Here is a 27,429-nt window from a genome sequence, read left to right as displayed (position 1 = left end):
AGATTGAATACATGGATTAAAATCCATCTTGGATCCAAATATCTTCAAGGTGAAACTTCATGGGATTTTAGAGTAGGAATGGGCTCCTATAGAGCTAGTCAACTGTCTTTTTAAAGATAACGAAAATGGGTTCAAAAGAAGTTAAGTAACAAAAGAAGTTAAGCACACAAGGAGTAAATAGAAAAGCAGAAACTTTAACCTCAGCCTTCTGACTCCAAATCTATTTCTCTTTTTCCTACAACATGTTAGAATAAAATGACTTAGGGGCTAGTTATTTGCTTTAATGAATTGCAAAATTTATTCTGTAAGTATTGGCCACAGTTCTAGAGTTTCATACAAACAAAATTTGTGTTATTCTAAGTTTTGTCTTTTTGGGTTTGGGTGTTTTCATTTTTGACTATTCGCTTAGGATTGCACAATTGTGTAACTATCCCAGTTGACACAACATTTTCCTTCTAATTGACGTATGGTGAAATCCATATACCTCAACAAGGGAAGAAAATATCCAAATTTTTAACATTGCTGACACTAGTTCCACTATGACTAATGCTGAAATCCTGACTTATGATTGTTGAAACCAATGAGAACAATTCCCAGATGGTCTGGGGCAGGTTGTTTCCATTTTTAAAAATAGAAAGAGGAGAATGCTTTATACTATAGACTGAATAATAACTTTGATTTTTCATAAAATTCTACAAAGGCATATTAAAAGGATTTTTTAAATCATTTCCATGAGGGAAGAGATGGTCATGACTAAGAGTTAGTATATATCCTTTTAGAACAAGTGATGTCAAGGGCTCATAGAAATAAAATATTCATTACAGTAATTTTGTAGTAACAAAGAATTGAAAGAAAGTTGGTACTCATAGTATCTACTTGGAATAGTTGGGAAGTGAATAAAATTGTACTACAAGAATATATTACAACATTATTATGTTGTAAGAAATAATGAATATGAAGAATTTGGAGAATCACTGGAAGCTTCATATGAGGTGATGCAAAGTAAAGCAGAAAAAATAAAAACAGACAGAATCACTTAACACTATAAATATCTTAACAACAAAATGAAAATAATATGCAATTGTATAGTATATATTGAGGCAATTATTTCAATTTCCATTTAACCTCATAAGTTGTCACCAGAACTCAGATACTACATCCCCTCAGGGTTGTAAATGATCCTCTAAAAGGCTAATGGAATGTCATTTTTAGTGTCATAGCTCTTGAGTCCTGGCCATTATTCTTGATGCCCTGATCACTGGCTGAGTATCATTTTGTCGGGCAGACTCAGAGGGGTATTTATTAAGGTGATAGAATAGGTGCAGCTCCCAAAAAACAATGACGTACTTTCCTATAAGTATATACTTATAACTCAGTGAGCTTTTGATTATCCTTATCAAGAAAGAATTCACACAGAGAGATATATGTGATCAGTCAAGAAAGATGTCAACGGGACAGCTGGGTAGCTCAGTGGATTGAGAGTCAGGCCTAGAGACGGGAGGTCCTAGGTTCAAATCTGGCCTCAGACACTTCCCAGCTGTGTGACCCTGGGCAAGTCATTTGACTTTGCCTACCCTTACCTCTTCCACCTAGGAGCCAATACACAGAAGTTAAGGGTTTAAAAAAAAAAGATGTCAAATGAAGAGTACAAATGGATAAAGGATTCCACACTTATTGTGAGATTCTTTATATGTTCATGTTTGAGGATAATATATTATTTGTAACAAATTTCTGAACAGTGGAGAATTTTCTAAAATAAAGTCACTTATTACTCAAAATCACGTACACAGGTAGATAAAGATTATTTGTCCGTGCTTTGATATACAGTTGGATAGAGAGTTCATAGAGCTGGTACATTGGTATATATATATATATTGGTATATATATATATATATATATATCTTTGACCAATTCTTTGATAAGACAATGTGCTATTTCCAAAATTGAACAGGAAAGGGGCCTGAATTAGCTTTTGAATAATGTGTACTGCTTTTAATAACACTATTTTTCCTGAAACAAAGTTTCAACTTTTTAATAGAATTATCACTCAGGTGATACAGTAAAACTAAGACTCATTTATGGCCACTTAAAAGACAATGCATGCTGGTGGAGTTGTGAATTAATTCAACCATACTAGAAGGCAATTTGGAAATTATGCCCAAAGGGCTTTAAAAGAATGCATACCCTTTGATCCAGCAATCCCATTACTAGGTTTGTATCCTAAAGAGATCTTAAAAAATGGGAATGGATCCGTTTGTACAAAAATTTTTATAGCTGCACTTTTTGTAGTGGTAAAAATTTGGAAAATGAGAGAATGTCTTTTGACTGGGGGATGGCTGTACAAATTGTGGTATATGATGGTGATGGAATACTATTGTGCTATAAGGAATGATCAGTTGATGAATTTCTATAAGAACTGTAAAAACTTACAATAACTGATGCAGAGTGAAATAAGCAGAACCAGGAGAACATAATACATAGCAACTGGAACATTATGGGATCATCAAATATAAATGACTGCTACTAATAGCAATGCAATGATCCAGGACAATTCTGAGGGACTTATGAGAAAGAATGTTATCCACATCTAGAGAATGAACTATGGAAGTGGAAATCCAGAAGAAAACATATAATTTATAATTCATTTATATGGATATATGAGTTGGGATTTTGGTTTTAAATACTTCTCTATTAACAAAAATGAATTTTATGGAAATAGGTTTTGAGAGATAATATATGTATAACCCAGTGATATTGCTTGTCAACTCTGGGGGAAGGGAAGAAGGGAGGGAGACAACAAGAATCATGTAACCATGGAAAAGATTTTTAAAAATACAATAAAATGCAAAAAAGACAATACATACATTCATGATGTGTGTGAGCAGACTCAAACACATTACCAACCAATATCTGTATAAAAAAGGATCTTCTGACCTATAAATAATCAAGGTTTCTCTGGACAAGCAATAAAGGGAGATAAATATTTGTCCCACTACTTCTCATATAGGTAATTCATTTTCCAGGTTTGGCCTAGAATTGTTCCAACACTACACTGTTGTGCAATTGGAATATTGAATTCCTAGCTGACTTTCTGTTTTATTTAAGCACAACAGAAAATAAGTTATTTTATTCAACCAATCTCAATCTATTTCCTGTTTTTCCATCTCATTTCATTCAAAGGCTTAAAATTCTTCCCTCCCTCTAAATTGATTAAAGGTTTGTTGGTATGTAATTTATGCTTCTGATAGATTGATTCAAGAAGTTATCTTAAAATTGTTTATGCCAATTTTATACCTTTGATTAATTCAATAAAAAGGCATCCTCACATGACAAAGGCATCATTGCAAAAAGTATCTTGTTAATTCCATTAATTATGGTAGAGGCAATTTATTGTTTGACTCTTTTGAGAAATCCATAACTTATATGTTGGATTAGAGTAGCAGGAACCTTCACCCGTATACAAATAAGCTTTGAATAATGAAGGAAATCGACCCTCTGTTGTGGTCACATTATGTCTAGAGTATTCTATGCAATTATATATGCCATATTTTAGGAGGAATATGAATAAATTGGAGTATGTCCAGAGAAGAATAACTGGGATGGTGAAGAGAATGGAGATTACAGGATTAGTTCAAGGAACTTCACATTTTAATGGTGAGCTAGTCAGCTCCTACACTATATAGGTAGAGAAATCGTTATGAAGAAAAGCTAAGTGATTCAGCCTGAGTCTCTGGGACCTTGTCTACTGGTTTGCATACCATACTATCCCTCCTTCTCACCTTTTTCTCTGGGAAGTACAACCACGTAAATGCTATCATTGCCTTTTAAAAGGGAATTCAAACCCACTGTCCCAAAGTTCCATTCATAATGTCTGTTTCTTCCCAAAACAAAACGCTTTCCCCTAGCTAGCACCTTTCTATATATGCTGCCTGTCTCATAAGAATGTAAGCTTCTTAATGATAGGGGGTTTCTTATTTTTATATTTATATCCACAGTGCTTATAACAATGCTTGGCATACAGTAATCATTTAATAAATCCTCTTTCATTCATTCTTCTATACAAACAATCCCTGTCTCTCCTAATTTTAGTTCTTCAGTGATCACTAGACATTTTAAACTCTAGACATGGCAAACTCAACATGTCTAAAACAGAAATCATTATCTTTTTTTTTTTTTTTTTTTTTTAAATTTTAAACCCTTAACTTCTGTGTATTGACTTATAGGTGGAAGAGTGGTAAGGGTAGGCAATGGGGGTCAAGTGACTTGCCCAGGGTCACACAGCTGGGAAGTGTCTGAGGCCAGATTTGAACCTAGGACCTCCCGTCTCTAGGCCTGGCTCTCAATCCACTGAGCTACCCAGCTGCCCCAAATCATTATCTTTTATCTTAAGCCAAATCATCTTCTCCACTTCCCTGTGTGCAGAGAGGCCATCATTCTCCTAGTTAAGATTTTTACCTTTGCATCCCTCATGACTTCTCACTCTTACTAGCTCCACATGTTGTTGTTATTCTTTGTTTGTTCAGTCATTTCAGTCTTTTTCCTATTCTTCATGACCCAATTTGGTGTTTTCTTGGCAAATATACTGGAGTTGTGATTTGCCATTTTTTTCTAGGCTACACATAAAAATTATAGTATCCAGGGTGAAAGAGATGATCCCATTCTGGGTGACTTATTAATGGGACAGTGAGGAGATAGAATGTATTTTGAGGAGAGTTTGGTGAGAAACTCAAAATAATATCATTGAAGGAATAGCTGAAAGAACTATGGATATTTCAGCCAGAAGATTGAAGACTCTATCATAACATCATAGAGATACAAGACAACTTAAGATAGCCCAGTGATTCCCAAAGTGGGTGCCACGGCCCCCTGGTGGGTGCTGCAGCAATTCAGAAGGGCAGTGATGACCACGGGTGCATTTATCTTTCCTATTAGTTGCTATTAAAACTTAAAAAAATTAATTTCCAGGGGCACTAAGTAATATTTTTTCTGGAAAGGGGGCAGTAGGCCAACATACCCTGCAAGAATCTCTTCTTCCTCATACTTAACAAGATTATCCAGTTCCTTCTCCCTCACCTATTTTAAGATATCCAGTGGGAGCCAGTTCATTATATTTTTGGATATCTCTAATTTTAGGAGTTATTTTCTTTAAATCAAGCCTAAATTTTAGCTTTTTAACTTTAACCCATTGTTTCTTTGAATACAAGCCAAACAAGCCTCTTCCAAATGATAACTCTTTAATTGAATATTTTTTTCTGTATCCTCCTAAATCTTCTCTTCTCCAGGCAAACCATCCTTAATGTCTTAAAATTATTCAGGTATGGATTGAACCCAAGATCCTCCTTCTTTATTAAATCCATTCTTCTTTGACTGGCCTTATGCAAACATAGGGAATAACTTTTCAGCCTACTCACAAAAACAACCTTTATCCACTATAATAAGTAATTAATTTTCTTTTAGGCTTGTCCTCTCTAGCCTAAAAAGCCCCACCTCCTTTGTTCTTTCCTCTACTTACCAACTCTTTAATTTTGGTCTTTGTTGGAACTTCTCCAATTAAAAAAACATTAAAGGCTTTATTTAGTTATTTACTGCTTTACCAAGTGGGTAGTTTCACTGTTGCTTAGAAATGAAACTGAAGCTACTTATTTACAAAGTCGCTTATGCTCTGTGCTCAGGAAGTGGATATAGTTCAAGAGAAGGGAAAAGAGAAATGGAATTAATTCAAAATAATATATTTTTACTGTATTAATATTTTAATCATATTATTATATAGCTTCCAACTTACACCATAGATTTGATTACACTATAAATCAGATAATGTCCTCTATTAACACAGCAATGTAGAGTGCCTCAGATCCTTTAGAAGAGAATTATTAGGCATATTATCCTTTATTCTAATACTACATTATAATAGACTATATCAACTAAAACACATACATACAATCTGTATGTTTTTACATTTCCATATCCCCACAGAAAAAGAAAATGTAGTTGAGTCAAGAAGACTGAAATTGAAATTCCTGCTCTGGCACAATAGACATGTGACCATGGGCAAGTGACTCAACCTACACCAGTCAGTTACGTAAGACAAGTTACAGACAAAGCTTCCACTCCAATGTTTCAATGAAATATAAGACTAAATGAAATAAAAAAGCACTATGGAATAGGTAAAATTTTACATTTTAAATTCTCAGAAAGAAAAAAAAGGAAGTATTGTTTTACGTGTGGAATTTGCCTTTTTATTATTATACACACACACACACACACATATATATATATAATCAAGAAGAACAAAAATATATTATGATGTTACTTGTATTCATAAAAGGAAGTAATTGCTTGCTCTAAACTGCAAAAATAAGCACAGTAAGAAAAATTATTAAGTATGCAAAGCTCAATCTAAGAATCAACCAGAAGTCCATGGCAGTTAAGGCTAGTACAGATGGGAAGATGGCTCTGTCCAGGGACAGCAGTTACTCATTATCAAACAAGGAATGTTGGCCAGAAAAAAAATCTTTCCATAGAACAAAAATGGATGCCAAGATCCTAACGACCAAATACAATCTCTTAGAAACATTTGGTGGCCTTTAAATAGAAATTATTATGCCAAAAGAATGTTTTTACTTCCACACTTCTGCATAAATCTCAGTTGCATAATACCACTGGAAAAATTGTTTCTGAAGTATTTCATTTGGTTTTAATTAGACAACTAAGGTCACACGGAAATATGTAACCTTTTTTACATCTTTAAGGGAAAAAATCTATAAAGACCTCAAGAGACAAATGTGTTGTTTTGTTGCCTTTTTAGTGATACAGATGGCTGGAATGAACACTGGACTCTCTAAAGAACAGTTCAATTGACTTAGTTTTAAAATCTATTTGGACACTTATCAAAAATCATATTGTGAAATCTGTTTGTGTTACTAAGGAAAGAGTCCTGAAAAACCACTCACAAAATGATTAAGCTTTTTCAGTCAATCTTTTTAATTGATTGGTTATTGTGGGAGGGCAGGGATTGTACATTTTATGTATACAAACAATTCATGGATTACATGTCATCAGAAGCCTCAGAGTATTTCTTCAATATGCATTTGGGATTTAAATTTAATACCAAAATTTAAAATGAGTAATTTTAAGAGTTGTGAAAAAGAAGGATTCAAGCAGGGGTATGTTGTAGCCAGCTGGAACAGGCTCAAGAGAGCTGATTGTTAAATTTTTAATATGAAAATGTAGACACCAGAAATTGGAAAATTCTATTATTCAGGATTTGATTTATTGTTTTGTTGTTTGTCTAGCCTTAAGAAAGTGATGAAGATAATGTTAATAATGAAGATTAAACTTAAAATTCATTTGCCTTTTTTTGAAAGCCATTTCTTAAGTCCTTTCTAGCTCTAAATACTACACATATGCTGATTTGTAAAAGGATTTAAATATTCTACTGGGAAAACTGCTTGAGAAAGTTAATTAACTTAATTTTCACCAACAGGGAAGCACTACTATTTGGAGAGGATAAAATATATTTTTTCTCTTCATTGAACAAAATAAAATATTCAAAGTCCATCAAGGAAAAAGTGTTCCATTAGCATATATTCTTTATAAGGATTGGTATGCCATTTCCTAGCAAGAGAAATTTCTTTCCCTGGTTTGTTGGTATTTTTTTCTATGCATATAGTAATTTGGGATTCTGAGGAAGAGATTGTGTAAGCCAACTGGGTTGGAATCCCCTGATCAACCACCTTACCATAGATCCTAAGATCTAATCCATTGCCCAGTATCTCCTAAAGAACCATGAATTCAAGGTCTCAATTTGATCTGGTGAGGAGTGGATGAGAGTATTACCAAAAAGATAATTTAATCTTTCTTTAACTATTCGCTTTCATTTGTAGTTGTCCCAAGAAATATCCCTAATATTTTTAGAGGATAGCTCAATTCTAGGTTTTCCCCAAATTTTGGTAAATTATCAAACAAGAATTTATTGAACATTTACTACCTGTCACTGACTAAGCACGAGGAACACAAAGAGCTGACAAATTGCTTTCAAAGAGCTCACATTCTAATGGTAGGGACAACATGTATGTATCAAGTTTGCATGAGACACATTTAAAGTATATATATGACACATATAAAGCAGACACAAAGTAACAGGGAATGGGGAGAGACTAGTAGCTAAGATATGTGGTGGTGGTGGTGGTGGGTAATCATGAAAGTCCTTTTTGAGAATATGGCATGTAAGAAGATTCTTGTGAAACTAGGGATTCTGAGGTTTGTAGAGGACAGGAGTGAGAGCATTTCAGTTAGGAAAGAGCTCAGGTTGTACTGGAGTAATTGTTATCAGTGTAAACATTTATACCTCAGAAAACCACAAACGCCTCCAGTTAGGGCTTGGCTTAACATTTTGTTGATTATCTAGACTTAACGAATTGTTAAAAATGTATATTAACTTAAATGTAAATTCCTTTCTGCTCTGGGAGACCCTGATTATTAAATACCAGAACACTTCTATATTGCTCTACCAACATTACTTGAACTAGTGCACTAGAGGTATCAGAGAAGGAAATAACCATCAATTTGAAAATCTGTTGACTGTAGGATGATAAAAATAACAGTACCAACAACAACAAATTGGAATTTATATAGTTCTTTTAGATTTGTAAAGTGCTTTACATCAATTTTCTCATACACAAGTGGGGCAGGGGGGCTTCTCTCTCTTAGAGAAGCAGGATGGGCACTCAATACAAAGACACAGAAATAGGAGATAGAATATTGTGTAAACAGAACAACAAGTAAACTAATAGGTTTGACAATAAAAAGTATAAGTCGGGGAGTAATATGTTAAAAAAAAAGACTGAAGAGTTAGGAAATGGCCAAGTCATGAAGGGCTCTAAATATCAAACAGAAAAGTTCATTTCTGATGCTAAAGTAATAGAAAACTACTGAAGTTTACTGAGGAGGGGAATAAAATGGTCAAATGTGTACTTTAGGAAATTTACTTTGACAGGCTTATGGATGGTAGAAGAGATCTCTAGCTCCCATACAAGTACTCAAGGACTTAAATGTATATTGCAAGTATATATTGCTGCAAGTTAGTCTTTATTAAACCCCACAAAATATGTGTAAGATTCAAAGGACTCAGAGGGGCCTATAAATGGATAAAAAACCACACAAGCTCAAATAGCCCATCTGTTAACTTCATGAAGGGCAAATTCCCTAGCATTCAGATGACCTTCCTCTGTCTCTTACTCCTTCTGGATTCGTGGTGTCACCAAGTGGTTTAGAGTCCATGTTAAACATACTTTGGAGACTATTGAACAAAGAATCGATTTCCTCTCAGGTCTTTATGGCTCAAACAGACTTTATTCTTCAGATGGGATGCTATTCAGGGACTACAGAGGCTGTTGTTGTCTAGGACACTCACAGAACTGGGGTAACATAAGTTAACCTCCACACTTCCACAATGCCAGACAGTATTGTGATAATAAATGAATCTGTGGAACAGACCTGAGTTAACTTTGTCCTTAGGCATTCTGATCTGGGACCCAGCTGTGAGCCCTTTGGGCAATGAGGATAGAAAAAACAGTTTTAAGACTTGATGGAGATACTCCTGAGACTTGAGGGAACTCCTTTGCTGCCTGTTTTTTAATCTTCTTGCTCTTGGCTTTTTCCTACTTTTACTAGTATATACTAGCTTTTTACCACCTGGGGGTATTGTTTTTACCCTGGAGTTGGTGAAATGCTTTTATCAAAGGAATTGTTTATCTGAACCCTAAGGACATGAGTTAGCCATTGCACAAGATGTCTAATCACAACTGGGACACAGATGATACTCATCTTTCTTCAAGAAGAAAAGGAGTTCTTAATATGATGTGTGTGTTGTGTGTGTGTGTGTGTGTGTGTGTGTGTGTGTGTGTTTCATGGACCCCTGTTGCAGTGTGGGGAAACCTCTGAAACTCTTCTCAGAATGATACTTTAGATGATAATTTAAATTCTAATATTAAAAAGAAGCCAGTGCTACTGGTATAAAGGCATCAAAATATGTATATTTTAAATAAATTTACAAATACCAAGTTAAGAACTCTTGCTCTAAAAGTCTAGTCTCTAAACCCTTAATATTGGCAACTCCCAAAATTGGGATTATTCACAAATTACTTCCCACAACATCTTCCTGATTTGATTAAAAACCTAGATCATACTCCTAGTGGAATTGAACCTCTCCCTCAGCCCCACTCCCCAACAGAAGTTGCAATTAAAAAATATTGTCATGAACTACAGTTTCAGATTGAGTGATGTTTCTGAGATACCTGCTGCTATCTCTAGAAAATCTAGTAATGATACAATTGCTACCATCTACTGAGCTATGAAGATTGATTCCCAGAATCTTTCCTCTCTGTTTGCCTCAGCTATGTGTTTCTGCTGTGGGTAGATAACGGCTCCTCCTAGGGAGGATGATGAAAGTGAGAAATCTCTCCCCACATACTTCTTAAATTCCAAAAGAAGGTGAAAGATGAAAAATGCAGAATCTTAGAAGTGGTGATGAAACTAATGGAGGAAGGCAAGGGGCACATTGTGCTCTGTAAGACCGAAACGTGAGTTACATGGCCAACAACAGGTTACACTCATATTGCCTCTAAGGCCCAATTTTATGTTAATTCTGCCTTGAATGATTAATATAAAAATGACAACATTTCAAGATTATGCCCCAATTAAAGAGAGGAAAAACTTCCCCCAAAATGGGGTGAGGTAGGAAGCTAGTTTCCAAATCACACAATAGAATAAGTCTATTTTTCATATTACTCCCAGAGCTCTTTGTGGTCCTAAACTCTGAACTATTGGACAAAATGAAATACAAATTCCTATCTGATTACAGAAATATATAAGGAGTAATTTCCATTAGAAACAGTTTAAAACACAGTTTTGAAATTTTGAAACAAGTGAGAGTCCCAAGTCTAAGGGGGTGAGGGAAATGAATAGTTTAGTTTGTGATCAGTTACTATCAATAATAACAATCTATGCCTCTGGTCATCCGCTTCATCTTGCCATCTTTTCCCTGTGGCCTGGGAAGAGAAAAATGGCAACTGGTTACAGCTCAAACTGCCACACAACCTCACATTCTGCATCTAAATAAATAAGCCTCAGCAATGTGCTTTTCTCTCAGACTCATTGAGCCTCTAAGCTACAGAGGGAAGATGCTCACCCTTTATCTTCTTTTTGGATTTTCTTTTTTTAAGGGCTCATCTTTTAGACCCATTCCAGTTACCAACCTTGTGATACTTGCTTTCCTTAGTTGACGAGCAGAAAAACTCCAAGTCTTAAAAGTCTATACATATCCAGGTCCTTCCTCCCCTCTCTAGAGAAGACATAAGAGAATGAAAAAGATCAATCTTGATTCTCAGCTTTTATATACCACAGGGAGAGGCAGTTCCTCCAAGGTGTCTATTCCCCAAAGTCAGTTAGCTAATCATCTTAATTTCCCTGTATTCCCTCATCAATGTGCCATGGGAAGGTATCTTACAGATATGCCTAAATAAAAGTCCATGCTCTATAATCTCAACATGTTGATTGGGAAACTCATGAAAATTATGAAAAGCTCTTCTTTAAGGGACTCCCCAATAAATTTTCTTACAAACCAATGAATTGGAAAAAACAACCTCTAAATTTAACTACCTATTCAGAGAAAAGAATCAAGAAATAAGAACTGTACAGGGGCCTAATTACTCAAATATACAAGGAGTTAAATCAATTGTATAAAAAATCAAGCCATTCCCCAATTGATAAATGTGCAAGGGACATGAATAGGCAATTTTCTTATAAAGAAATCAAAAGTATCAATAAGCACATGAGAAAGTGTTCTAAATCTCTAATAATTAGAGAAATGCAAATCAAAACAACTCTGAGGTATCACCTCACACCTAGCAGATTGGCTAAAATGAAAGAAGGGGAGAGTAATGAATGCTGGAGGGGATGTGGCAAAATTGGGACATTAATGCATTGCTGGTGGAGTTGTGAACTGATCCAACCATTCTGGCTGGCAATTTGGAATCATGCTCAAAGGGCTATAAAAAAATGCCTGCCCTTTGATCCATCCATACCATTGTTGGGTTTGTACCCCAAAGAGATCATAGATAAACAGACTTGTATGAAAATATTTATAGCTGCGCTTTTTGTGGTGGCAACAAACTGGAAAAGGAGAGTATGTCCTTCAATTGGGGAATGGCTGAACAAACTGTGGTATATGCTGGTGATGGAATACTATTGTGCTAAAAGGAATAATAAACTGGAGGAGTTCCAGGCGAACTGGAGAGACCTCCGGGAACTGATGCAGAGCGAAAGGAGCAGAGCCAGAAGAACATTGTACACAGAGACTGATATACTGTGGTAAAATCGAATGTAGTGGGCTTCTGTACCAGCAACAATGCAATGACCCAAGACATCTCTGAGGGATTTATGGTAAAGAATGCTATCCACATCCAGAGGAAGGACTGCAGGAGAGGAAACATATAAGAAAAACAACTGCTTGAACGCATGGGTTGGGGTGGACATGATTGGGGATGTAGACTCGAAACTACCACACCAATGCAACCACCAACAATTTGGAAATTGGTCTTGATCAAGGACACATGACAAAACCAGTGGAAATGTGCGTTGACCATGGGTGGGGGGAGTGCGGGGGGTGAAGGGGAAAGTAGGAGCATGAATCATGTAACCATGTTAAAAATGATTATTAATAAATGTTTAAATTTAAAAAAAAAGAAAAAAAGAAAGCAGTTTTTGTATTAAAGGTGGGAAGATTTGACTAGTTCATTGTCTAGTGACGTTATTGACAGATTGTGAGTGTTGTCCTTGCTGTAGACCTTAGATTTCATTTTTATGATAAATGATGAGAATTTATCACATAACTAATTTTACTGTTGGGACCTTGTAACTGAGGGTTACTACACAAATGCATTTTCATCTGCTTCCTGTTAGTGACAGTATACAAATTGACTGAAAGATAAAGATTCAGGACTGAACTTAATCATGCTTTTCATGTGTAAGCACGCATTCCATCTGCATTTAATATGAGGAGATATAACTCCTATGAATGCACAAGGGTTATTCAATGTGTCTAAATATCAGTAAATATGATGCTAATGATACTGATTACCACTGATGTTGGGACCTTGTTATATTTTGTGTTCACGGTGTTTCTTGGATCTATGACTTCATCCATGTAAAGAATACCCAGTGAAATAACTCCACCAATGAAGATGTGCAACCATTCCACAATTTATAGTCTTAGAAAATGGTCCAGGGAACTTAGAGGTTAAATGTTTGGGTCTAGGTCACATAGCCTCTATATGTAAAAGGTATAACTAGAGCACCAGTCATCCTGATTCAGAAACTGGGCTTCTAATCATTATATAATGTTGCCTTCTTTGTTACTACTGTTCTATGTTACAACTAAGAAAAATGATGAGCAAGTTTTAGTGAGATTTCAAATTCTGGTAGATACCTATACCTTCATTATCCCTAAGGCAAGAACTATTCTCCTGCTGCTAGTGGCATTTGTGCCCTATATCGAATATGAATGTCTGTTGATTGATATTTCTTACTTTGTCCCAGGTTCCAACTGAGCTTCTTATTCTGAATAGGAAACTTCAAAATAGTGTACTTAAAATAAATTTGTAAATTGTGCAAATCCATTAACAACATACATATAATTTATGTAAAGAAGATTATATGTTTCTGCTATGATACTGATATCATGCTAAATTATTCTTTTTAATTATAATCACAAAAGTATTCCAACATTTTGAGTGGACCTTAGTGTAGCAAATTGTGTTTTGATATTGGCATGAGCCACATAAAATAGACAGGATGAATTACCATGATGTGAATTATTTAAAGGAAAAAACACATCAGAAAAATCACAGATCTTCTTGCGTGTCCGATTACTCAGTAATTGGCAGCTACAATATTTTCAGTTTCTTCTTATTAATATTATTTATTTTTTAATTGTGTGAAAAAATGAACCATTTTTAAAAATTTTGAGTTCCAAATTCTCTTCCTACCACTCCTCCCACTCCTTGAGAAGGCAAACAATTTTATATAGGTTATATACATAATATCATACAAAACATATTAGCTAAGTTGCAGAAGAAAATAAAACCAAACAACCAAATAAACATAAGCAAATAAACAAAATAAAGTTTTAAAAAATGGGTGTCAATCTGCTTTCAGAATTCATAAATTTTCCCTCTTGACTTGGATAGCATTTTCCATCATGGGTACTTTGGAAATGTCTTGGATCATTGTCACCAGTAGAGTAGCTAAGTTTTTCACAGTTGATTATTTGTACAATATTCCTGGTACTACATAGAATGCTCACTTTGCATGATTTTGTTGCCAGTTTTTTTCTGAAAATATCCTGCTTCTCATTTCTTATAATCCATCACAATTGTATACTACAACTTATCTAGCCATTCCCTAATTTATGTGCATCTTCATAATTTCAAATTCTTTGTCACCATGAAGATATAAATATTTTTGTACAAATAGGTCACTTTCTATTTTCTTTCATCCTTTGGGGATGCAGATCTAGTAGTGGTATTGCTGGGACAAAGGGTATGTGCAATTTTCTAGATATTTGGAGCTAGTACCAAATTGTTCTCCAGAATGTTTGCTCTAGTTCACAATTCTACTAATAGTGCATTATTGTCCTAATTTTTTCTAGATCCCCTCCAGAATTTAGCATTTTTCTTTTTTGTCATGTTAACTTGATAGGTATGAGTTGGTATCTCAGATTTGTTTTAATTTGCATTTCTGTCATCAGTAGTGACACAGAACATTTTTATATGACTTGAAAGATTTGATTTCTTCATCTGAAAAACTGCCAGTTCGTATCCTTATACCATTTTTTAAACTGGGAAATGGATATTTGATAAATGAGGCCTTTATAAGAGAAACATTACAAAATTTCCCCAATTTTCTGTTTCCTTCTAATTTTGGCTACTCTAGTTTTGTTTGTGCAAAAGTTGTTTGTTGTTTTTTTAATTTCATGAAATGAAAATTAACTATTCTGTTTCTTGTAATACTCTCTCTTGTTTGGTTGTAAAATTTTTCTTTATACATAGATTTGACAGGTACATTTAGCCATATTCTAATTTACTCGTGATTCTATGTCTAAATTGTTTATCCATTTTGAACTTATCTTAGTATATGATGTGGAATTTTGGCCTATATCTAGTTTTTACCAAACTGCTTTTCAGTTTTCCAACAATTTTTGCCAAATTTTGGGTTTATACACCAAATGTTGGATATTCAGTTTTTATTAAACATTCCATTACTGTGGTCATTTAGTACTATGTGTCCTGTGCCTAATATATTCCACTAATCTACCCCTCTATTTCTTAGCTTGTACCAGGTGGCTTTGGTTATTTCAAATTTGTAATATAAATTATAATCTGGAAATACTAGGGTTTCTTTCTTAATATTTTTTTCATTGGTTTCCTTGATTTTCTTGAACTTCTAGATGAAATTTATTGTTTTTTTCTAGCTCTGCAAATTAAATCTTTGGTAGTTTGATTGGTATGGCACCAAATAAGTGAATTAACAGGCAGAATTGTCATTTTTTATTATATTGGCTTACCCTACCCATGAACAGTAACTATTTCTGCAATTGTTTAAATATGACTTTATTTGTGTGAAAAATGTTTTGTAATTGTGATCATATAATTCTTCAGTATATCTTGACAGATACACTACCAATTATTGTTTATTGTCTGGTTATTTTAAATCAAAGTTTCCTTTCTATGTCTACCTTGGGGTTTTGTGGAAATACAGAGGAATGCTAATGATTTACATGGGTTTATTTTATACCCTTCAAATTTGCAGAAGTTGTTAATTGTTTCAAACAGTTTTAGTTCATTCTCTAGAATTCCTTAAGTATATCAACATACTTGCAGAATGATGGTTTTGTTTCTTTATTGCCTATTTTTATCACTTTAATTTCTTTTATTGTCTAATTGGTACAACAAGTATTTCTAATACAATATTAAATAAAAGTGGTAATAATGAATGTCCTTGCTTCACTCCTGATCTCTTTGAAAAGGCTTCAAGTTTATTCCCATTACAGATAATGCTTGCTGTTGGCTTTACATAGAGTCTATTTAGCATTTTAATAAAATATCCATTGCCTGCTACACTTTCTAGTGTCTTTTTTTTTAGTGTTATATTTTATCAAAGACTTTTTTCTGCATCCATTGATACTGATATGGCCATTTAAGCTCATAGGTTTTCTAATATTGAATCAACCCAACATTCTTGGCATAAATACCACATGTTCGTAACATACAAATTTTGTGATATATTGCTATAATCTCCTTGCTAGTTTTTCACTTAAAATTTTTGAATTGATATTCTGGTACTTCCAAGGTGATGTAATGTGGGGAGAGGTGCGGTAACTGTTCTCTTGTTCTGCATTCTGGTTATTGCCCAGGAGGGGCCCCTGAGTTTTGGGGAATGTAATAAATACTGTTACTCAGGGATCCTCATTTCTTGAGATGAGAAATGATATCATCCCTCAGGACCTTTGATCCCTTGAGGCTTGAAGTGATACTGCCACTAAGGGTTTCCACTCCTTCTTACCCCAAAGTGTTCCTTTTCACCTTGAACTGTGATCTTAAAGTGAATATAGACAATGGAGTTGTCAAAGAGTTGTTGCTCAGGCTCCCTCTCCTTTTTGACCAAAATGTGTGTGTGTGTGTGTGTGTGTGTGTGTGTGTGTGTGTGTGTGTGTGTATAATATATATATTTACATATATATGTATATATGTATGTAATAAAATTGCCAATAATTATCTGGTCCTTCATCCAGCACTGGCATGGATATACTCAGTAGTCTCTTTCTTTCCAGTTACCTGGTTCCCTTATAATCTCTGTTTTGAGAGCTCCTGAAGCTGCTACTGCTTCTGTCTCCATAAGCTACACCCACTACTCTTTTTTCATCTCCCTAGGTCCTCTTGGCCAGCCTTCTCCTGCATGTCACAGATTTCTCTTTCTGAACTCCTGTGTTATCTTTGGCTGCAAGAATGTCTCTTTCTGACTTTTTGTTGGCTCTGCCACTAGAATTAAATTTGAGGGATAATTTTAAATTTGTTTAGAAGAAAATATTGAAAACTTTCAGCTGAGTATTTTCTCTATTCCACCATTTTGGATATCCCACCCTCACCCCCCCCTTTTTAGTTTCTTATATGAATTAAGAATATTTTTTATATTTAATCTATTCATTTATATTGATATTTTGTTTTTGTTTGGTTTTATGTGTTTTATAACATTTATATATGTTTTTATATATGTCTTTTTCCTTAACAAACCCCATTCAAAACTTCCCTTATAACATTTAAGCAAAACCAATAAGCAGAGTAATCATATCTCACAGTGTATATCACATTTTAAATAAATAGACTCCTCTTCTCTGTTTCACTACCAATTTTTTAGGATGAAGACAGATCATTGAAATTAATAAGAATTGACTTTTTCCCCAAATCTTGTGTATAGTTTCCCCTGATTCTTACTTCACCCTTAATGAAATACATTTTTTAAATCTCTCTTTTTTAGAATTTCTCCTAACTATACTTTATTAAGGGACAATACTATTTTATTACATTTCTATGCAATGATTTGTTCAGTCATTTCACAAATATTTAAATTTTGGCTAGTAGAAAAAGATAGTACTATGAATATTTGAGTATTTATAATGGTTTTCTGATATTTTAGGAATATATGCTGACGATTTCTGAGCGAAAGCATAAGAACGGAATAGGGTCTTTTCTTAAATAATACTCAACTATTCCAGAAAAGTTAGAACAATTGACAACTCAATCAACAGATTATTAATACATTTATCTTTCCTCAGCCCCTTCAACATGGATGATTTTCATATTTTATCATCATTGTCATTTTGAGTGAGGGAGGTGAAATTTCAGAGCTCTTTAGCTTTAACTTCTCTTTTTAATCAGTGTTTGGACCAATCTGTCATATAGCAATTACTTTTTTTTAAACCCTTAACTTCTGTGTATTGGCTCCTAGTGGAAGGGTGGTAAAGGTGGGCAATGGGGGTCAAGTGACTTGCCCAGGGTCACACAGCTGGGAAGTGTCTGAGGCTGGATTTGAACCCAGGACCTCCCGTCTCTAGGCCTGACTCTCAATGCACTGAGCTACCCAGCTGCCCCAGCAATTAATTTTTAATAACTTTTTTTTTACTGAAAATCTCTTTTCTCTCTCCCTTCTATCTTGCTACTCATTGGAAAAAAGAAAACCACAATCCTTATAACAAATATACATAGGCAAGGAAAACAAATTCCCACATTTGTCATGTTAAAATAACATATACACATAAACATACTAGAATGAAGACTGGTCACTGAAATAAATAAGAACTGATTTGTTCTTTCTGTTATAATAAAAATCATTCATTTTATCTTCTATGATTATCTTGATCTTTTGTTTAGTAGTGACCTTTTCTTCTATTCATAGGTCTGATGGCTTTGGAGTTTTAAATTCTTTAACGAACTATTCAAATCTTTTGAACCTTATTCTTTGGAGAATAACTATTGCTTATATCTATCTCAATTCCCTATATAGTTTGGATTTCAGAGTCTAATCAGAGAAAGTTTATGTAAACATCATTTTACTCTACTGTTTGTTTTCTTATTCTAGCTTCATTAATTTTTTCCTTCTCATTCTAGCTTCATTAATTTCATTAATTCATTTTTTACATAACTAAAATGGGCTATTCTGTCATTTTGGACCCAATTTATCCATTTTTGCTTAAGAAACTTTTCTCATTGTTATACTCTTTAAGAGTATAGCTCCTCTATTTTTAAAAATCACCTTTTATACATAAGTAGTATGTCCATTTCTAAACCATTGTAGTAGATGACATAAAGTACTAGTCTGCCAAAATACTTCCTAGTTTTCCCAGATTCTGCTGAAAAGGGAGTGCTGTCTCTTGAAATACTTTAGGCAGTAAGCATTTACTAAGTACTTATCAAGTGCCAAGGATTGGACTAAGTAGTGGAAATACAAAATAAAAGAAAAATTAGCTCTGAGCCTAATGGGGCTTAAATTTTAATGGGGAGAAAATGTGTAAATAATTAGGAACAAATATACACAGAACAGATGTAAGATAATCTCAGAGGAAAAGTCACCAGCAACTAGTAGTTGTGTTTTGGGGTTTTACCAATACCAGTCTGCTGCATTTATTTTTTTCATCCTTTTGATATACTCTGTTCCATATATCTACTTTTCTATCTTCAACTAGAATAAAAGTTTTTATTATTACTATAAAATATACTTTGAGATCTAGTAATGCTATGCCTCTTTTATTCCTATTCCCCCTCATTATTTACCTTGAGATTCTTGACCTTTTACCTCCCTAAATAAATTATATTATAATTCTGCAAGTAACTAATTGATAGTATTGTACTATATTTAGAAATTAATTTGGCTCTTATACACACACACATATATATAATAGATTTAACTTTAAAATTTACTACTACACGAATCCATTGTGATTAGAATTAGCTTTCTCATTAATCCTCCTAAGTATATTCATAGTGGCAAATTTGTAAATAATAAAAGGCATATCATCAGATTTGCTTTATCAAAATAAGACTATAGATTTATAAAGAGTGAGATTTAATACATTAACTGTCATTGTTTCCTAAAATCTCTAAGGGATATAGCCTGCTCAATATCAACTGGGAAGAGAAAAAAGGACAATCACTTTTGTGAGATTTTATGTTTTCTCCAAATTGATTATTTTGCTCATTAATTATCCATTAATTCCACACATCTTATTTTAACAGGTTCTTCTTTGACTTCATAAATTCATATTTATTTCTATATTTCTGTTCCTATCACTTGACTATTCTTTTATTTAATCTTGTAATTTTTTCTGGCATTGCCAAATTCCAACTTTGTTTTCTACACTTCTCCATTATATTGCTTAATTTATTTTTCTACTTCTGTTGCTTCTGATTCTTTGATTCAATTGCTATATTGAGTTTTATCATTATTATATATTTTATATATATTTTTATATATTACATATATTATAATCACATCAGCACTTTGTATAACTCATTTTAAATTATTTGGGGAGATTGTGTGTAATTTTAACCCTTTTTTGTGTGTTTCTTTTTGGAATGGTGGCAGGCAAAGCACAAGCGACCTGATTCCTGACAATCCTTCATTCGCTTCATGATTCAAATCAATCTCCTGTCAGCATCAAGATACCTAGGTTCCAGGCCCACCCTTATTTCTGACTACCTGTGTGAACTTAAGCATATTACCTACTTGGCCTTCAAAAAAGAGAATTTGCCACTGATGTAAGACTCTTTCTGTGGTTTAGTAAATTAATTCTGGATCTAGAATAAGAAGATGGGAATTTGAATCCTTGTTCTGCCACATTATATGTTTGACTCTGAGAAAGTAACTTCACTCTCTGGGCCTCAGTTTCCTCTTCTATAAAATTAAGAGGATAGAAAGTTCCAGGCTCTACTAAAACATTTAATAATTTTCTAACTGTAAGATATTATGATATAGTTAAAAACTCAGAATAATTTTCCATTCTCTCAAAATCACCAGATAATTTTTATGAACTAAAAGATCAATATGAGTCAACAATGTGACATGTCAAACAAACAACAGAACAATCTACTGTGAAATTACTGAATTGAAAGAGTGATAGTATTCAAAATGTCTAGGTCAGAGAATATCTGGTATATCAAGTTTGTCCCTTGGTACCAAAACTGACCATCAGTAGGATAAAATACATTATGAATAAATAAATAAAATATATTATAAATTAAAATATAAATTAATAAAAAATGAGAATGGGTTACAACCATTGAATAATATCATACCTGCCCTATTAATATTCATTCAATACTGGGAAAATAGCAAGTTGGGTAAACATTCAATGACAAATTTATTGAAGAACATGACTGAGATCCACAAGATGATCAGTCAAGGATAATTTGCCATTTTTATCATGGAAGGTAACATCTATATTGATGAGATCACAGAAACATTGGAATATGTAGACAATGCTAAGAGAAAAGCAACCAAGATGTGGAAGAGAGTAAGTGAAAGGAGAATTTTTAAACAGGAAAAGAGAACATCTAGGAGAAGTCAGAAAGTAAAGAACATTGGTTTCAATTGTTTGAATGCTTTTGGAATAAATATTGAATTTGTTCTTTTTTTTTTCACTTTCAAGTTAAAACCTGTTACCAAGAAGCAGAATTAGGACTTGTAGTAGAATGTAAATTTATTTAAGTTTTGTGTCTTTTTTTGTCCTTTTGATCCCCCAAACTAGCACAAGATAGCATATATAGGTACTGTTTATGAAATTATTGGTTGACATGAGGAAAATTTTCTAAACAATTGTAATTTTCCAAGGTAGAATTGTCTTTCTCATTGGAGGACTTCAAATTGGATAGGCCCCTGTAGATACTGTACAAGTGTTTCTTGTTTAGTTATAACATGGTTCTAGATCAGTGATTCCCAAAGTGGGTGCTACCACCCCCTGGTGGGTGCTGCAGTGATCCAGGAGGGTGGTGATGGCCACAGGTGCATTTATCTTTCCTATTAATTGCTATTAAAATTTAAAAAAAATTAATTTCCAAGGGGCTAAGTAATATTTTTTCTGGAAAGGGTGAGGTAGGCCAAAAAAGTTTGGGAACCACTGGTCTAGATAATCTCTGAGGTCCCTTTTGTGGGAGAAATTAAGACAACCTACTCAGTGACATTGATTAGGAGCAATAGTATTTACATGAGTCCCTCCTTGAAGGACAGGTATTTTATAACTGAGATCTCTCTATAAATCAAGTGCCTCAGTTTGGCACAAGAAGAATGTGATAACTTTCTAAAGGCTTCCAGATCATTATAATTGATTAGTTGAGATTGCAAAAACTATACTGAAGTAATACATAAAAAGTTATATGTTTAAAAAAAACAAATTATTTGTAATATATATCATGATCATAACTTTCAGCTTCAATGATTTTAGAATAAGATGAAACTATTGCAATTCTTTTCAGACAACAGCAAATTATGAGGAAAAACTGAATTGACCTTGATCATATAAAATAATAAATAAGTAGCATTTATATAGTGTTTTAAGATGTGAAAAGCATTTTATGAATTTATTTCATTTTTTCTTCACAACAACCCTGACATATAACTGCTATTATTAGCCTCATTTTACAGATGATGAAATTTAAGTAAAGAGAACAAAAAAAAGACTAAAAAAAATTCAGAACAAACATCATTATAGACATGGTATAGGAAATTCTCAAAATAAGGGAACATTCTCCACCCATGTACTACAGCCCCTGTTCAGCAACCTATATTTTTTTAGCACCTCCAATAGAAGCCACAATGCTTATTCATAAAACAGAATCACAGAATTAAGAGAAGCAAAGCTTCTAGAATAAAGAGGAAATGGGCTTTCTTTCTCTCCTGCGAATACCCTATTTGTAGTATTTTGTTGTTTTGGGCACCTCATTTAAGAAAGGACATTATTAAATTATAAAGCATTCAAAGGTTGATAATCAGACTGGTTAAGAGCTTTCAGTCTATGCCATATAAGGACCATGATAAAGAACTAGAAATATTTAGCCTCTAAAAGAAAAAATTTAGGGAACCATGATCTTTAAATTCAAGTATCTGAAAAGCTGTCATGTAGAAAAGAGATTATATTTGTCTAGATGACCCCATAGGGAAGCACTAGGTACCTTGGGCAAAGATTATACAGACACAGATTTAGCCTTCCTACCAAGACAAAACCTTAACAATTAAAGGTGTAAGAAAGTGGAATGGATTGCCTAAGGAGGAAGTGGACTTTCCCTCTTTAGAAATCTTCAAAGAAAGACTAAATAACTCTTTATTGGGTAGATAAATAGTAGTGGGTTCTCAATGGGTTCTGAGCTAAATCAGATTGTTGCTGAATTCACTTCTAACTGAAATTTGGTGATTTATCAACCACTTTGGATTTTTTTTTAAGCACAGAAGATGAAAGTAAGAGTCATTTCATTTTGAATGCAAAAGGATGGTTTCATCATATATGTAATAGAAATGGAGAGGATAAATTAAAAGTGTTTTTCTTAAATTAAAAAGAAATTAAATATATAAGAATAGAATGGGGAAAACACAGCTACACATAGTACATGTGAAAAATGCACCTACACATTCGATTAGAGTTAATAATGTCATGGCCCAGTAAAGAAAGGGTATGTACATTTAGGTTGCCTTAATAAATATAGTGTCCAGATGAGAGAATTGATAGCCTCATCATAATCTGATCCATATTCAGGATATTCTTCAGTTCTTAGTGCTGTGATTCAGGAAATATGTTGATAAACCTGAGCTTGTCCAAAAAAGAATAGTGAGAAAAGTCTTTCAAGGGCTACATAATTGTTGTCTTCAGGTATTTGAGTAACTAGCATCTGAAAAAAAGGAAATAGATTGGATTTTTGTTTTGTTTTGTTTTTTGGCCATAGGGGAATTAGTGGCTCTATATTCTGATACTATAAGTAGATATCACAAGCTGTGTATGATAGAAAACCTTTCTATAAGGTACTTTTTGCTTCATCTCAGTAGATTTAGCCCCATGTTTTTAGCTGAAAGATAAGATCTTTGTAGATCTTGATTACAAAATTGTCACTGCCATCCAGCTTGACTCATGTATTTTAGGAAAGCATATTTCACAGCATTGAATCAATAAGAAGGATATTAGCATAACCTTTGACAGCCAGAAAAGAAATTGATGAAATTAAATTAATCTGACAATACTGTGTAGTATGCATCTGCTGAGTCCAACTGATTCTGCTTCAGACAAGAAGAATTTTGTTGTTAATTTTTTTCAGTGTTTCTTTTCTTTCTGAGAAAGCTAGAAAAGCAGTCTCAAACATTTGTAAGTATTATTTTAACAGTGATGATCTAGAAGCCTTCCAAAATAAAATCATAAAGGAAATAAGGATGTCTACTATCACCAGTATTTTTTAATATAGCATTAGAAATGCTAGCAATAGGAATAAGAGAAGGAAAAGAAATCGAAGCAATCAGACTGAACAAAGAGGTAGTAAGACTTTTTTTGCTGATAATATGATGATTTTATATGGATAATAGCAGAGATTCAATTAAAAAATTTAGTTGAAACTATCAATAATGTTAGTAAAGTAGCAAGATATAAAATAAATCCATATAAATCATCAGTATTTCTATATATTACTAATGAAGTTCTGCAAGGAAGGCCTGTTGAGATTCCAGGATTATCTGAGAGTGGAGCAATATTGACTATCATAGTCCAGATATTTCAGAAAGGGTATTGTGTTGGAATTATTCAAATACATAAGGAAAAATAGGCTTTTAAAATAGTAGCATTTTATTGTATTAAAACTTATGTGGGGAAACCTTAAGATATCATGACAGAAACTCACAGAGAAAAACACTAATATGAACTTTTATAGAGGAATAAAAATGTTCATTTTGCAATGACAAATGGGGAACTCGTTGAAAGTTAATGATCAGGAGTTTAAGGCATTTACAACTTTTCTGCTTACAGTGGGGGAAATAAAAATATATCATAATAAAAGTTCATAATTCATTATTGCTATATGGAATTTAGCAATTGTTAAAGAGCTTTGGGGCTATTAAAAACAAGCTGGTTTATAACTGTGGTTTTGGCCCAATTAAAATGATTATATGTACTCTAAAATCAATAAGAATAAATGACAATATAAATTTTGGAAAATTTGTCTTTAGTTATATGTTTATCTCTGTAAAGGATTGTTTTGAAGGAAATGTGGACATGAATGTGCCTCTTTTTAAACAAATTCTTCCAGATGAAAGAAAGCAAGTTGGCAAATTGAACATGCTTTATACTTATTTTCACCTTTATATTTTGCATTTTAGATTTAACCAATTTTAATTATTTACAGATAAAATTTTGATGCAGAAATGGTAAAATTAAAAAACAATTTCTATACTGAAAATATAATTTGTGTATAAATTATAAATAGCAAGACTTTCAGGTTAAGATAGTGGCAGAGTAGAGGCAGGGCGACTTTCTCTCCTTACCAATGGTTATAGAGTACCTCCAAAGGACAGGAAAACAAAATCCAGATGAAAGAAGGGACCCCACAATAGGACGCAGTATGGAAGGTATGTGGTATTTGGGCACTTCCACACCATAAGGGGGGGGAAATAGCTCCCATCAAAACGCGAGCTGATCACCCCTCCCCAACCCAACCCACAGTACCAGAGGCAGAGGCTGAGCTTCAGAGTTAGAGCCAGTGGGGACACCAAATCTAGCTCCTTGGCAGCTAACTGGCACCACTAGGAGCTTGCTCCTGAGAGCAGCAAGACCTGAGATCTGAGGTGGCTGGAAAACTCAGACCTTGGACATGGGAGTGGGGCTAAGAGAGGCAGAAGTAGCATCCAGCACACTCAGTTTCAGGGGGAAACCTCAGATGGTGGAGCAAGCGTGGGCCAATTTCCAGGCTCTGGGCAGCTGGCTAGGAACACACGTGCTCAACCCTGAAAACAGGTAGACCAGAGACCCCAGGATGCTGGAAAACTTAGACCTTGGACATGGGAGTGAGACTGAGAGAGAGGCAGAAGTAGCATCCAGCACGTTCAGACTCAGGGGAAAATCCCAGATAGAGGAGCAAATGTGGGCCAAGTTCTGGGATCTGGGCAGCTGGCTAAGAACACGGGGGCTCGACTCTGAAAACAGCTGGACCAGACGTCCCAGGAGTGTCCCTAGAGAAGCCAGGAGACTAACAAAGTAGCCACAGGCAAAAACTGCTCCCTAACTCCATACAAAGAGAATCAGATTGCCTTACTCAGACTTCTGGTGGGTAAAGCACAATGATGCCAAGCAAAGGACAAGAAATAAACAAGAAGACAAAGAAAAAAACTCTAACACTTGATAAATTCTGCACAGAAAAAAAAACCAGAAAATAGAGGAGAACAAACAATTAAAGACACCGAACCTTCCCAAAATAATGAAAATGGGTCACAAGATCTTGAGTTCAAATCTGAGATCACGAGAAAAATGGAAGAGATCTGGCAAGAAAATAAGTTTAATAGGCAGAATTTCATAATTGGAAAGTGAGGCTCAGAAATCAAATCAATTGATAAGCAAATCGAAGACCAGAAATGACCAGCTGGAAGCCTTGAAGAACCAGGTAGACCAGATTGAAAAGGAAAACCCAAAGATTTTAGCCCAAAACCAGTCTCTAAAGACTAGAATTGGGCAATTAGAAGCTAATGATCTTACAAGACAACAAGAATTAATAAAGCAAAGTCAAAAGACTGACAAAACAGAAGAAAACATGAAATATTTCAATGAGAAGTTAATAGACCAAGAAAACAGGTCTAGAAGATACAATTTGAGAATAATTGATCTTCCTGAAAAAGCAGAAATTAATAGAAATTTGGATTCTATACTAAAAGAATTTATTCAGCAAAACTGCCCTAATGTTCTACAAGCGGGCAATATAGACATTGAAAGGATCCATAGATCACCCTCTACACTAGACCCTGAAAAGACAACCCCCAGGAATATAATAGCCAAATTCAAGAGCTTCCAAGTAAAAGAAAAAAATTTACAAGAAGCCAGAAAGAGACAATTCAGATATCAAGGAGCACCAATCAGGATCACACAGGATCTGGCAGCCTCCATGCTAAAAGACCACAAGGCTTGGAATATGATATTCAGAAAGGCAAGAGAACTGGGTCTACAACCAAGGATCACTTGTCCATCAAAACTGACTATATACTTCCAGGGGAAAGTTTGGGCATTCAACAAGATAGAAGATTTCCAAGTATTTGCACAGAAAAGACCAGGACTAAATGGAAAGTTCAATATCCAACCACAAAAACCAAGAGAAACATGAAAAGATAAATAAGAAACAGAAGGTAAAGAAAGAATACTTATTTTTTAAATTTGCCTCTTTCAGGACTTCAATAAGATCTAATTATTTGTATTCCTGTATGGAGAAATGTTATGTGTAATTTTCAAAAACTGTATTCACCATTATAGTAATTAGAAGAATTGTTCTTCTAGGGAAATGTTGGAGCACTAAATGGTCTAAGATGAGATGGAGTGAGGGAAAAAAAGAGGGGGGTGAATAGTAGATGACACCAAGAGAAACTTGAATGAATAAGAAAAATAGGGGATTCTATAACACATAAAGAGAGCATGGGAAGGGGAGGGGATGAATACTATTATAAGAAGGAGAGGAAGAGAGCAGTAAGAGGTACTATTTAAACCTTACTTTCAGCAGAATTAATCCTGAGAGGTAAGAGTAGCTATATTGATTGGGATATAGAATTCTATCTAACCTTACTGAGAAAGTCAGAAGGGATTAACCAAGGGGA

This window comes from Gracilinanus agilis, chromosome 4, assembly GCF_016433145.1.
Source record: "Gracilinanus agilis isolate LMUSP501 chromosome 4, AgileGrace, whole genome shotgun sequence".
NCBI lineage: Eukaryota > Metazoa > Chordata > Mammalia > Didelphimorphia > Didelphidae > Gracilinanus > Gracilinanus agilis.
This window is presented reverse-complemented; position numbering follows the sequence as displayed.